Source organism: Mus musculus, chromosome 16, assembly GCF_000001635.26.
Source record: "Mus musculus strain C57BL/6J chromosome 16, GRCm38.p6 C57BL/6J".
In the NCBI taxonomy this organism is placed as follows: Eukaryota; Metazoa; Chordata; class Mammalia; order Rodentia; family Muridae; genus Mus; species Mus musculus.
Window position 1 is genome coordinate 12,687,486 of NC_000082.6, and position 15,214 is coordinate 12,702,699.

The following is a 15,214-nucleotide window of genomic DNA, read 5'->3' on the forward strand; positions in this document are numbered from 1 at the left end:
CCATAGCCTTGCGCACATCTCCAAGGTGGACTCCAACTGGCTCAAACAAATGTCCACACTCTTGGAAGCCACTGTGACACATTTAGCCAATTGATATGATTTGACCAATAAGGTAAGGCATTTCCTCTGTTACAAGGAAAAGATCTCTTTTGATTTACAAATAGCCTGAGGACAAGGAAGCACAAAGCTACAACTCTGAGCAGCTATTCTGACCTGTAAGGGTGGGTCATAGAATGCATAAGACAAGGAGAAGGCAGAGAGGATATGGAAACCACCTCAGAGTATCACTTAGTCTCGCTTGAAGTAGCCAGACCTTCTCAAAGGAGATGCACCTTTACTTGGTATGGATGCTTCCTGTAGTGACTGTTCCTGGTTGTCAACTTGACTATATCTGGAATTAACTACAGTCCAGAATTGGAAGGCTCATCTGTGATCCTGATCTTGAGGCTGGAAGATACAAGTTTCTGTCCTGGATCTTGGCATGGAGATCCTGAGGCCTAGTGGCTATGAATTCTGGGAGACTATGGCAGGGAGATCTCTGAGTTCAAGGTGATCTGGGACAAAGCAAGTCCCAGATTCAGGCGTGGTGGTACACTCTGAAGACATTGAAAGAAGGAAGATTCTCTCTTCTTTGCCTACTTGCCTTGTGGGACTGAGCAACTGCTAGATCCTTGGACTTCCATTCACAGCTGCTGCTGACCATTGTTGTGGAGTTGCCTTATCTTATTGGTCAAATCATATCAATTGACTAAATGAATCACAGTGGCTTCATAGAGTATTGGTGTATATGTATCATATAGAAGTATATGTATGATTCTCAAGCAATCTTGAAAGCATGTGTCTGTTACCATTTTACAGATAAGGAAACCAAGGAAATAAATTTATCTAAAGATTCACAACATCATCAATGTATTATTGAAGTTGCCATCCATGGGGGAGGGCTCCTCCCAGAGTAATAGGTTTCCAAATAAAAAGCAAAAAACCCAGTGTCAGATATTGGATATCTCATCCTGAATTGTTGGTAAGAGGTGTTCCAGACACCCCCAAAACGGTAGAGATGTTCGGCACTGCACTTGGTTGCCCCACAGAACTTGATAAATGCTATCACTGAAGACACCACACACTTCAGTCACAGAATGTGGAGAAATCAGGATGATACTGTCCAGGAAGCTGTCTTTCCTCTGGCAGCCTTCATAGTACCAGGGAGTACTAGAAAGGCCATGGGGTTGGAGATTATGATCAAGTCTCCCTCAGCTGTGAGCTCTGTCAACTACAGCAAGACACACTCAGATGCAACAGAGGTACACATAATATAGGGAACCAAACTGCTTTTCCATTGGACTTAAGGCCTTTTCCACAGGAGGAAGTACATTCCTGGTGTTGTAAATCTGGACAAGAATCCAAGTCTGGGAAGCCCACATGCCCTATGGCTGAACCTATAGTCATTGTTTTGTTAAATGGGTCTAGTATCAAATTGTTCTCTAAATTATTATCACTATCCGTAGATTAGTTAGTGCAGCTTGCAAGTCTCATCAGAGAAACTACTCAAAGTGCAGAGAACAAGTGTCTGCTCAGCCATAAATGGAACCTTTACACCTCTCCTGCTCTGAACAAGAGCATAATATGGTGCATATCTCCAGTTGCTACTATCATAACTAATTATACACAGATTACGTAGGAGAGGTGACATCTGTGAATATGCAAATGATCCATGGTTTATTGGTACTTTTAAGTACCCTATTTAATAAATTCATGGGAAAATTAAGCTGTAACATCTTTTGATGTGGAATTTTACATGTTATTTATTTTTAATGTTTAAGAGTCTCAGACATGTTCACTGCACCTGTTCCTCTCTTTCCTTTCCCTTCTTCCATTCCTCCCATATCCACATATTCCATCTCTAACTCATAACCTCTTCTTAATTATTGTTACACATGTATGCACTCACACCTACACACAAACACACACACAACCTAGTGAGTCCATTTAGTGTTGCCATGTGTAGACACTTGGGATTGGACAAGCTATTCTGGAGAAAACCAATTCTCCCTCTCTCAAGAGCCATGAACTGCCAGTAACACTCCATCCTCAGGTTGACACTAACTTCTGTAACTGCTAAGGTGGGTGGAGAAGAACTGTTGCTTCAGGTTTCTGGAATTCAAATGAGGCTCCTAGTTCCACAAAACAAAGGCTCTACTAACCAAGGAGCTTTCAAAAACTCCATTGCTGGTACATTGGAGTTTGTTTCATCTTTGAGATTCAATGTAGAAATATGGATTTAAGCAAATGTAATTGTCCAGTGATGAAAAATATCCACATGTTCTCCTTCTGAAGTCACTTGTTCCCTTAATCTCAGTAAAGAAAGCTACTGGGAATGAGCAAGAACTTCAGCCTTGCACCCACAGATTATAGACAGCACATGGTTTATTTGGTTGTTTGGTTGTTTGGTTGTTTGGTTGTTTTGGTTGGTTGGTTGGTTGGTTGGTTGGTTGGTTGGTTGGTTTTTAAGACAGTGTCTCGCTACCTAGTCCAGGCAAACATTGGGCAAATAAAAATCCCACTGGATTAGAATAAGGATGAAATGAGCAAGTACAAAATTCCAATGCCATCATCCTCTTGACTTTAATAATCACTTGACCAGCTTTAGTTATTATTATCCCTAGAATATTCTACCTGTACAAAAGTTGTATTTGTACTGTGAACTTAGCCCTTGGTCTGGGCTTAAGAACATTAGTACTATCTCTCCATTAGCTTGTTTTTAATCATGTATTTGTCATGACAACAGAAAAATACATAATGAAAGTGTTGGCTGAGAACAAACAACCCCAAATGAACAAAAGGGCTAATTTAAAAGAGCAAGAGAATTGTGCTCAGAAACTGCAAGCTCTTTGAAAGGCTAAAGGCTGGATTGCAAGTTCAAAGCCAGCCTAGGCAAAAAGAAGACTTCAAGAACATCCTTAAGACATTTCCTCAAAATTAGTATTACAGAAAGGGCTCAAGTGATAGACTACTTGCCTAAAGTGTGAAACTCTACGTTCTCCAGAGATAAAAACTGAGTATGAGAATATACTATCGTGTACAAGAGGAGTCTTTAAATACCAAAGAAATCTATGAATAATATGGTGTGGTGGATAGTTTTAATTGTCATCAGGACACAATCTACAATCTCCCAGGAACAGAGCATTGGTGAGGGACTGTACAGCTTGGATTTCCTGTGGGTTGTATGTAGGGAATTACCCTATTTAGTGCAAAGACCTACTCACCTTAAGTGGCATTGTTTCAGGAGCAGAGTATCCTGAGTGTAAAAGAATGCCTAAACAGATGGAAGCATTGGCCAATGTGATGGTGAAAATTATGTCAGAAAATAAATTTACTGTGCTGGGCTTGTAAAAACAAAACAAAACAAAAAACCAACAACAACAAAAACCACTGTTTTTTAGCTTGTATAAGCCAGGTGGAAGTTGCTCCTACCTTGAATGTACCTTGTCAGTTGTCCTGAGATAGACCACTTCCTGGTGCGGCTGGACTATTCTTAAAAAAAAAAAAAATGCTGTTTGTTGCAAAATTTTTCACTGTTTCAGATATCCCTACAAGGTAATGAATGGGTCACAAGATTCAACAGGCTATCTGCTGGGTTCTGCTTTTGCATGAAATACTTGCTTGCTTGGATGACTGAGGCACCTGCTGGACATCTGTTCCGCAAAATCAAGCCTCACTTGCAGGCCCCAGACAGAATAGAAGTTAATTTGGCTCCTCCAAATTATAATTTTGTGTTTTGCCTTTATAACCCTTTGGCTAACAATAGCCAGGGACTTATCTAGGAAACTCTCTCTGGTTTTATCCTGGACAGTCTTATAAAAAGCCTCTAATTTACTAAAATCAAAACTTGAGTGAGACCCACAACAGTATGCATGCAGTTATCCACTGCTCTCTGTTTTTAACTGTGGATGAAACTGGTTCACTGCTTTAAATTTCTGCTGCCTTGACCTTCCTCACAGTGATGGACTATCACCTGGAGTCTTTCTCCCTTAACAACAGGAAATAAAAATAAGACAGATAACCTGCCCTGGGAAGTAGATGGCCATGAAAGGTCTCAAGAAAACATGGTAAGTGTTGGGGCTGGCCTGCAGCTCTCATGTCTGGGTTCGAGCCTGGGATACATCTTGGAACTGAAAGAAAAGAGGGAATCTAGGTGGGTAGAGAGAGAAATGGAACCAAGACAATATTCTGATCAAGGTTCAACTTTAATGTCGGCAAACACACTTTATAAAGAAGAGGGAGGCCCATTCCCAGTCATGCAAGGTTCCTTTGTAGTTGTCAGATCAGCCTTTTAGTGGGAACCCACGAAAATCACAGTTCGCAGCTAACTCTGGAAGATCTTGGAGAACCAGTTTGGCCTCAGGCAGGCAGCAGGCAGTGTAACATCAAAGGAGAGTGATGAGAAGCAGCACAGCAGGTGGCTCTGCCTCCGTGGCAGATGGTCTGAGCCAGCCTAGCTAGGCTGGAAGGAGGTAACAGGTAAGGCTAGTCCAGTGTTTCAATGGCCTTTCTGTAGATTTTGCCCCACATGCCACTCAGGTGGAGGGAATCCCAGCTTCCTTTGTGTTTAGGAGAAAGACAACATCAATCTCCAAGACTCAGAGAAGGTCAAAGTCTCAAAACCTTGGAATTTGCAAAACAAATCTCTATGGGTTCAGCCTATGAGCTCAGTGATAAGCAACCCAACACTCCTGGTTCTCAAATTCTTCATTGGTTACAAGAACTAAGAGGAAATCCATTCATTTCCCAATGAGTCAGGTTCCATTGTGTGTATCTTATCCAGTGTATCGCCTCTCTTGTCACATCAGTGACCAGTGTGATTGTCTTGGGAGTCTATCACTTGATACTCAGCTCTTAATATTCAATAAATATTAATGATAAATTAATGAAGACGTGTGTGCTCCACAGATCTTTCTCCCTTCCTTTCCCCATAACTAGAAGGAGTTAGTGACCCTGGAACACAAACTTCTCACTGTCTCCTTGACTCAGCGCCATGGGGGCATAGGTGCCTGTAATTCACCCATGAAGATGAATTCAAATAATAAGATAAAAATACATTCCCATATGTCAGTGTGATAGATTTTTCTGGAAAGATGTTTGGCTGGAATTTCATCTGAACTCAAAGCTCCTTTGAGACCACTAAGGAGGGCTCAGCCTAGTGATGCACAGGATATTTGAGAGTCGCAGTTAAATGATGATTAAAAGGCACCCCTGTTAAAGCAGGCTTATAAGATTAATGTGGGGATGAGGGGGGGGGCTGGATATGAAAGTGTCCAGAGAAGACTCCAGCCACTGTTGCCCTGATGAGGGCTGAATTTTGTGTTATTTATAGCCACTGCTCAGAAGGAGCAGGACATGAGGTACTGGAGGACAGAGCCATGCAAGGTGCACTAGTGGGGCACTGAGGATAATTTACTGCTCAGGTTCAAGGACGTTGCAATAACAGAGAGCCTTTCAAACTCCCAGAAACCTCTGCCGAGGCTACTGGCAGCTGTGCAAGGCTGTCTTTCAGGATTCACTAGCAGCTTGAGCCTGTGGGAAATGGCAGCAGCCCTGGCTGGCACTGATAATACTCTTTCTCAGAGTGGTCTCTTTTCCTTGGCGCCCTGCCCCCCCCCCAACCCCCCCCCCCCACACACACACTAAGGCTGGCCTGGATGGTTGGGGAGATAGCTCACTGAGTAAAATGCTTGCTGTGCAAACCGAAGGACCAGCATTCAAGGCTCAGAACCCAGGAAGTCTGATGCGGTGCCTCCTGCTTGTAATTCCAGGAGTGGGAAGGTAGAGACAGAATAATATCCTTGATGGCTGCCAGCCTAGCTGACTCAGTGAGTTCCAGATCCCCGTGGCAGGGGTCAAGGGGATCCCTGTCTCAACCTTGAGGCCTCTCACTTGCGCACATCCTGGGCCCGAAGCAGCTGAGAGCCCCTCAGATGCAAACGCCACGCCCCTGCTTCTCCCTCCACCACTTGCTCTCATCCTGGGCCCACAGCAGCTGAGAGCCCCTCAGATGCAAGCGCCACGCCCCTGCTTCAGGATCTCCTTCCTCCCTCTTTGCTCAAGCTGGAAGCTGCCAACTTCACATGTGCTTAAGTGCAGACCTTCTTTCTGTGTCTTCTGCTTCACTTCCCTGTGGCTATCTGGCCACATCTGATACAGTGCATGGCCATTTCCTGTTATCCTCAAAAAAGTGAGCACAGGATCACAGTCAGCAAACCCCAAATCACTGTTTTCAGCAAAATAAAGGTAAACGCTGAACGGTTCTCTTCAGCCTCGGTCCACAAGATTTTTGTCAGCCAATCGGTTCTCACCTTTGATCTTGGGTTTCTGTTTAAAGATTCTTTATTTAAGCTGTGTGGTTCACAGGCTATGGAACATGGGCAAAGGCACTAGAATACAGCCTGGGTGGCCTATGTTCATCCTGAAGGTACACCACAAGATTCTGCTGCTTCTCCAGATGGCCAGAGAGATGGCTCTGCGGTGACTCAAGTTTAGATCCCACCATGCATGTCTGATGGCTCCCAACTGCCTACAAGGCCAGCTCCAGCGGGATCCAACACCTCCATCTGAGAGCACCTGCATTCCCACTTAAAAACTCACACAGGCACTGTAAGAGTCCATGATTCCCCAAAGATATCCCAGATTCAAATGCTATCTAAATGCAAAGAGGGATTTATTCTGCAGAACTCCAGCATGGTGGGGTCTCCAAGTGAGCTTGCAGGCCTGATTTAAAGCACATTAGGGAATTCCAGGCTAGGTGAATTTTGTCTTACTCCATTTCCAGGAGCATTCCATTACTGGGGTGTGGGGGCTGGAAACTGTTGCGGGGACGGTCTGGGGATTATTGCTGAGGAAGTAGCTGAAGATGTCTGGGAACTGCTGCTGACCCACTGCCATTACCTCAGGCAGGGCAGCTTCTGAGGCTTGTGTTTGCCTGAACTTGCCCAGTTCTTGGAAACAGAAATTCAGGCCTCTTCTCTTGACCTGCTGATTTGAAGCCTGTCATGGAGTCAGCCTAGCCTTCCCAGTACCTGTTTAAAGAACTGAAGCATGCAGGTAGGCTTCGGATGGCCCAACCTCAGTGGGAGCCTTTACATAAACGACCTACAAACGGTTTCCAGTTTTGTATCTGTAGAGGAATGGTCCTGATACTTTGTGTGTACTGACTCTGAAGGTCCTTGTCCCAATTGGTTTTTGATCTATCAATAAAAATGCCAGTGACTGATGGCTGAGCCCATGTGGGAATCTTAGAGTAGCGCAGTAGGACACAGGGAGAATCTCAAGGGCTGGAAATAGAAGAAGGGGACAAAGTAGCAGAGATGATAAAGCCACCCAGCCATGCGAGAATTTGGGTAGGTGGCCACTGGCCACTGCCCTAATTGGGCCTGGAGTAGCAAGGGAATGTTTAGAGGTGCCCAGTCATTGAGTTAGCCAAGGCATTCCAGCCAAACAAATCACTGCAAGAGAATGTGTCTGTGAAAGACCATGACCGTGGTAAATGCAATTATTTGTATTAGTCTTGGGCATACAAATAAATCAGCAAGTAATTTTTCTGAGACCTGGGAACAATGAGAATGATATTATCAGTTATATTCCTACCCCAAGTGTAATCTCCAAAAGGATACCTTTGTTCTGTTCACAGCTGTGTCTATAGCAACTAGAACATAGTAGATGTTTAGCAGATGTTGGTGGCAGAAGGGAGCCTGAAGTTTTGAGTAGACTCATCAGCAGATCGGCTTTCATTATCTGTATCTGAGATGAACAATATTAATGCAGGGAAGGTTTGTAGACAGTTGTCAAACATTGCCGTCACACTGCAGATAAGAAGCACCATCCCAGAGAAGGATGGTAAGTAGCTGAGATCACACAGCAGGCGTGACGCAGAGAAAGCATGAGTTCCTTAAGCCTCTCCGTGTTGCTTCTGTTTCATTCTACTCCCAGCACCTTGCAGGCTCCATCTTTCTTATTATTGGACCATATCTGAGCATCTGGTTCTATGCTCCGAACACTGTGAGTGCTCAATAAGTGCTGACAAGCTGGATTACAGAACAGGTAAGAGGTTCTCCCAGAAGGACAAAAGGCAGATGGGCCATCACTTGAAGTCAATCACACCAATTGGAAGACTGACTTGATTTTAAATGTGGTTCTCACTTTCAGAAAGAAGTTTATGAGGGAAGAAAGTCGAGATCTGTGCATCATTGAAGACTCTGTACACTCTAAGTTGTGAAAATGTAAAGGCAGATTGACTTTAAGGTAAACAAGAGAGAAGTTATCACCTCATCGAAACAGGAAAGTCCAGGCTAAGGGTGTATTTCAAGTGTCCTTTCTTGAAGATCGAAACCATCATTGAGTTTGCAGTATTGAAGTTCCATTTCTTTGCAGGTCTAGCAACTATGTCAGGAGGATGGCTTCCTTCATAGCAGCAGACTGTCTTCAGAGGCACAGCAAAGAGCCCAGAGACTCAGGTTTCCATCGGGTATCTGAGAATACCTACGACTGGATCAGTTTGTGCCATATAGCCATTCCTGAATCCATCACCATGGGAGGCCAGGTGCAGCTGCCTGACTGGCTGGGTCACATGTTCTCAACCGTGGATCCAGACATGAGTGTTAATACCTAAGAGCTGATTGTAAGAGGGGACAGGAAATGGGTCCTAGCTGGACTTGGTTTCTACCCTTGAACACGCACAGATGGGGTAGACACCTTCAGGGACTTTAAGGAAGAAAGAGAGTTTGAGAAACCACTATTTTTTAAAGCAAAAGACACCTTTGTTCAGAGTCCCATGGTAGTGAAAAACTCTTGATTCACACCTACAATAAAATTCAGCAATAACTCACATCTGGGGCTTGTGACATGTTGAAGAGGGGGAGGAAGCTAGAGAGATGACAGTGCCATCTACCTCCAACAAACATGAAAGCTTTGCTTTTATGTTCTTTCTGCTTGCTATATCTTTCTAAATCAAACACCCCCCCCTCTCTATCAAACACACACACACACACATAAACACAAGCACAGTGAAAACCCCAGTTTTAAGTGAGTCTTCAACAGACACCAATTCCGAGTGAATGCCTTGTATGCATATGTGTGTGCTTATGGGCGATGCTGCTGTATCTGCACGTGTGTCTTGTAACTCAATGTTATTTACTTTGATTTTTGAGGCAGGGTCTCTCATTCATCTAGAACTTTCTAGGTAGGATAGGCTGGCTGCTCAGAGAGCTCCAGAAAACCACCTGTCTCTTTGCACTCCCAGACACTGGCATTGCAAGTGCGTATAATCCCCTCAAAGCCTGCTTTTTGTTACTTGGGGTCTGTGGGAAAGCAAGCACTACAGTCACTGAGGTCAAAGGGAGTGTCTGCAATTGAGTTGGTGGCCTTCTCTACCAGCCACTGTGCATTCCTTATAAGATGTACAGGCTCTTAAGCTAAGAAGACTGAGACTCTCATCCACAATACAGGACAGAAAACCCCCTCTCCCCTGACTCGGTTCTCATGTTATGGTCAGATAGTTCCACCAGTGCTATGCCTTCCAGGAGAGATAGCACCCTGAGCAAGAGCCTCCCCTTGATACACTGACAGCTGATACACTGACAGCTGCTGTGTGGTGTGTGTGCGTGCGCGCACGCGCGTTTCTTATATGTTTGTGCTGAAGTGTATGGAGTCATCAGGACACTGTTTAAACTCAAATGCCATCAATCCGGCAACACATTCTGTCAAGGTGCAGGGCTCTTGAGGTGGGAGGAAAGGATTGCAGAGAAAGTACCGGCCTCATGAGTTCATTGTAAGTGAAGTTCAAGGCCATGGTGAGAGGAGTCTTCAGGGCCAGGGCAAAATTAATGCAATTTCTCTTGGCATAAGCCTTGGAATAGAGTAGATGCTGAGTGTCAAGTGACAGAGAAACACTGTTGCAGTGAGTGAGTGAGTGCCAGCTATGCTTTATTTATTGATTGTGACTCAAATTAGCTCAAGGGCAGGGTGGGGGGAACTGCAAAAGACAGATAACTGGCTGCTGGCTCTGGCAAGTTAAAGATAGGGCTGCTTTCATTCGGGAGTGGATCCAGGGACACCATTGAGGTTGGAAGTGTTCTGTCTCTCCCTGCCTTTGGTTTTCGGAAGGGGCAGCCTTATCTTTATCTTTCACACAGTCTCTACCAAAGTGAAAGACTGTTGTCCCGGTCCCTCCCAGTTTTGTGAAACAAAAAGTGAAGCCTCTCCTTCCGCACAGAATGGGAATTGCACGGGGTATTCTCTGATTGACCTGGCATGGGTAGGTTTCCCATCTCTCGTACACAAGGTATGAGCCAAAGGCCTTGACTGAATGATTGACAGGTCTTAGAGTGCTCATACTCTGCAGTGCTCAGGTTGTCCAATAGCAGACAGAAACATGATGCAGGCTGAACTAAAATATGAGTCAATCCTTTTCTGAAATTCAAGCTCAATTGCTTGCCTAGTATCTTAAAATGGAATCTAGACGAGGGTTCTGGAAATTGAAATTTTTCAAGCTCACCTGCTGGGAAAAAGGGATAGCTAAAACCAAAATTTCCCTTTGCTTTAGCTTTCCATTAACATGCTCCTGGGACCCAGAAGAACTAAAAACTTGATGGAGAAATGGAAGAGAAACAGAACTGTAAGGCAACACTTATAAAACCTGCCCCCAAGCAACTGGGAAGATGGCTCAGTTAGCAAGGGCTTGCCATACAAGCAAGAGGAGCTGCGTTCAAATCCCCAGCACCCTCTTAAAAAGTCAGGTGTAGTAGTGCAGGTCTGTTACTCCAACATTCAGGGGGCAGAGATAGGCAGATCCCTAAAACTCACTTAGCTAGCCAGCCTAGCCAAAGCAATGAGCTCCAGGTTCAATAAGAGGCTCTGACTCAAAATCTAAAGGTAAAAGTCACCGAATAAGGCACTTGATATTGACTTTTGGCTTCCATACAAATGCACACAACCTTGCACATGTGTGCATATGCACAGGGACATACATATACATAAAGCACACAAATAAATATACACACATATGCCATAATACAACTAATAAGTGCATGAAAGAGAGAGAGAAGGGGGGAGGGAGGGAGGGAGGGAGGGAGGGAGGGAGGGAGGGAGGGAGGGAGGGGAAAGGAGAGGAGAGGAAGAGGAGAGGGGAGGGGAGGGGAGGGGAGGGGAGAGGGGAGGGGAGGGGAGGGGAGGGGAGGGGAGGGGAGGGGAGGGGAGGGGAGGGGAGGGGAGGGGAGGGGAGGGGAGGGGAGGGGAGGGGAGAGGAGAGGAGAGGAGAGGAGAGGAGAGGAGAGGAGAGGAGAGGAGAGGAGAGGAGAGGAGAGGAGAGGAGAGGAGAGGAGAGGAGAGGAGAGGAGAGGCCCACTGACTTGGTAGAGTATTAATAGTTCTTAGATCTAGAAGAAGTTCTGTGGCTAGATGGATTTTGAAAGGTCCCGAAAGGTCCCGAAAGGTCCGGGGGGTGCCTGCTTCATGACTGTCACACACTTCAGTTGTCCAGGGAAGAGATAGAAAATGTGTGATCTTCCTCAAATGCTGTATGTAGTGGGAAGCTTTTAACTAGAACAGAGTCTGGAGCTTGCTCTCTGTCCAGTGGTAAGCTGCACCTGTTCTAGTGACTGGAGACGCACAGTTGCTCATCCAGAGCATACCATGATGTCACTAAAGAACACAGGACTCCAGAAGACACTGCCTGCATCTTACTGTATCTAATTAAACCCTCTCCAAACATGGCCATTCCCCAAACACTGGGGTACTGCATTCTGAACCAACCACTCTGCTGTGCCTTTGAGAGTCCTCGTGCCACCGTTCAGCTTCATGCACTGGCTTGTAAGACCTCCCAGCATGCACTAGGACAAAATATCTAGAGAGGGAAGAGCAGAGAGTGAATTTCTGTGGCACTTAGATTTGTAGCTCTATCACTGCAAGTTCACGAAAATTAACAGAGAAAAACTGAAGGAAAAAAATGATGTGATGGGCTGGAAAAGGGCCTCATTATTCTTGACCTCTAGGCACAAGTTGGGCACCGCTATCCCCTTTGTGTCCACTCTGTCAGTTGCTGCCCCACAACCACTCTGGATGGCACACGCAGAGGTCTAAACTTTGGTCTAAGCTTTACTTTGTCTCAGTTACTCAGCAGAGAGACGGAGACAGCAGCCTGAGTGTGTTACTCTTACTCCGTGAGAGGAGTGTGCAGTGAGGGAGGATTTGTTCCCCCCCCCCACACACACACACACACACTGCTCAGCTTCACACTTCCCTTCAGCTGTACACTGCCTTCCCATGCCACTCCCTGCTTCTTAACATGGGTGCCTGTCAAACCTGCCCTCTGCCCAGCTCCCTCTAATGAGCAGTATCTCCCTCTGTGTTTCCCTGATCATCCTTCACCTCATGTTTGATCTCAGCATCTCATTGAAAATTGGATATCGGCAGTTGCCTGTGACGATAATGAACCATTCATGTCTCAATTTGAAAAGCCATTTGAGACACCTGTTTTCATTAGTAATTACAGATAATTGCTATGGCGGACGGTTTTTTCTTTAATTATTGCACAGAAAAGGTCTTTAAGAAATGGAACAATTAATTTCCTGAAACCTTACTGAGAGCAAATTATGCCGTTAGCCCTCACTTTGTGAAGTATTTGTAGGCAATAGAGCTTGGCTTCTTGCACCGGGAAGAGGTACATCATGTTTTAGAACCAGCCTCCTGGAACAGCCGAGCCATGGCTAAGTGTGTTTTAATGTACCCTTTGGAGTGCATTCATTCATTCTGCGAGCGCTTATTGTATGGCCATGCGTCAGCACCCTGTCGGATGATAGGACTGCATGCTTCCCTTCATTCATTCACTGCTTCCCTCAACTGTTACAGATCCACGGTGTGCATGGCACTAGATATTTGAAACACGCCATAGGTATGAAGCGACAATAGACAATTCAGGTCTGTGCCAGTAAAGAAGCATTCCTATTCTCTAGCCTGCTTTCCACATTTGAGTTTCTCTAAATTGTACGAGTCAGAAGCAATCCAAATATTTACCAAAAGTAAGAAACTGTTAAATGAATCGTAATAATCTGTAATCATTAATAAATGTATTTCTCAAAAAAAGGTACAAGTGATTTTTGATACATTGAAATGGGTAAAAAAGAAAAAACCTATTAAACAATTTCAATTCTGCAAAGTAAAGGAGACTGGAAAAAGGGCCAGGGAGGTGGCTAAGTAGGTAAGAGCATCTGCTGTGCAAGTTTGAGGACCTGAGTTCAAATCCCCAGCACCCTTATAGGAAGCTGGCATGACTGTGTAACTCCACCCTCAGAGGCAGAAGGATCATAATTAACTGTCCAGCTAGCCTAGTTGAGAATGGGAGCTTCCAGCTTTGTGAGAGACCCTGTCTCAAGGAAGTAGACACACACATAAAAGGCTGCAAGAATATAAGCTGAGGAGGGTGACAGCAACAATCACTTTTCCATCCAGCAAGCCCATATCTGGATACTTGAATTCTAGATCTATAATTGCAGAGCTTGGGAGGGTAGGGCAAAAGGATCTTAAGCCTGCCTGGAATCACAGGGAAACTCTCCCAAACAAACAAAAAGCAACATAGTAAAAGATTTAGAAGAGATATCAGCATTCAGTGTTAATTTCAGAACAATGTAGAAAGTGAAAAGAACCAAGCATACTAGAAATTCCCCCGCAGCAGGGGACAGCACAGCATGGCTTAGTGCTGAGGGCAAGACAGGATGTGAATCAAGCCTGTCACAGGTTGACAACTGCCACCCAGTTTCAGTTATTCAGTGTATAAACTAGTCAAGTTCTCAGAACCAAAGGGTAGAAAGAAAGGTGGTAACCAAGGGCCGTGGAAAGGAGAAACAGTAAATGATTAAGAAATATGCATTTCCAATAAAGCAAGATGACAAAACTCCAGAGATCTGCTGTAGCATGATATCATATATCATGGTACAGAGAATAAACTATACTATATTATGGTCAAAAGTAATAATGGACGCCTTTTGTTAAGAGAGAAATATCTTACTAAGTATTATGACTACAATAAAATAAAATAGACTATAAAACAAAATGAAAGCTGTTAATGTATCCAGCAACTACAGCAGAAGCAGTAGTCACACTTGGGGTTCTCTTGGGTGAGAGTGAAGCAGTGGTCATACTTGGGGGGTGCTCTGGGGTGTGCTTTCCTGAACTTCTCAATTCCCAGCTATGAACATGTATTACTTGTAGAACAGGAGTGGAGAGGTGGAGACATGAGTGTGAGGGCAGAAGTTAGGGCAGCCGGGCTAGCAGGGCCACAGGGCTGGAGACAGGACTCCGCGGGGAAGAGCATCCAGTGTGCAAAACCAGGCATGGCCACACATGCCTGCATCTTCCAGCACCAGAGAAAAGAGACAATGGATCCTTAATGAGACCAGGCAGGCTAGCCCACACCATGGGCTTCTGGTTCAGTGAGAGACACTGTTTCAAGGGGGGCAGGATGAGACTGACTGGAGATGCCAGGTGTCCTCCTCTGACCTTGGCATGCATATATAGAGGCACACACACATGCATATACACACACACACACACACACACACACACACACACACACACATGTACGCACGCACGCAAGCATGCATCATGCAAAATTAAGGTTCCTAGGCATAGCAGCCTTAAAGAGCTAAGCTAACAGGCACACAGAGCTAAGCTCTGGAATGATAATATACCTAAAGATAACAGTAAAGATTAGCAGGAGACAACAACAGGGAGTCAGTTCCCTCTACCCTCCTCATTACAGATCATCAGCATGGAAAGTTTTAAACCCCAGAATTATTTTGTACCATGCTCCAAGCACACACCTCTCAATAGATTCATCCTGGGGTGGGGGAGCAGGCACTGGACTGGTGAATCTCTGCATGGTTGGAATGGAGAGTCACCACGACTGATTCTCAGCCAGGCTGCACATCAGAATTACTCCTGAGGTCTTCTAATAAGACTGATTCCCAGTGCCACCTGGACATTCTGCTTGGATCTGTCTAAGTGCAGTTTGGCACCCTGAATTTAAATATATATATATATTAAAAAGCTCCCCAGATGATTCTAGGGTGCAAGCAATTAGGGAGCTGTTCCTCTCTATCCTTGTGCCTGGGTGGCTCAGGGGCCAGCAGCGCTGGTACCACCGGGAACTTGCAGGACATGCAGACTCAGC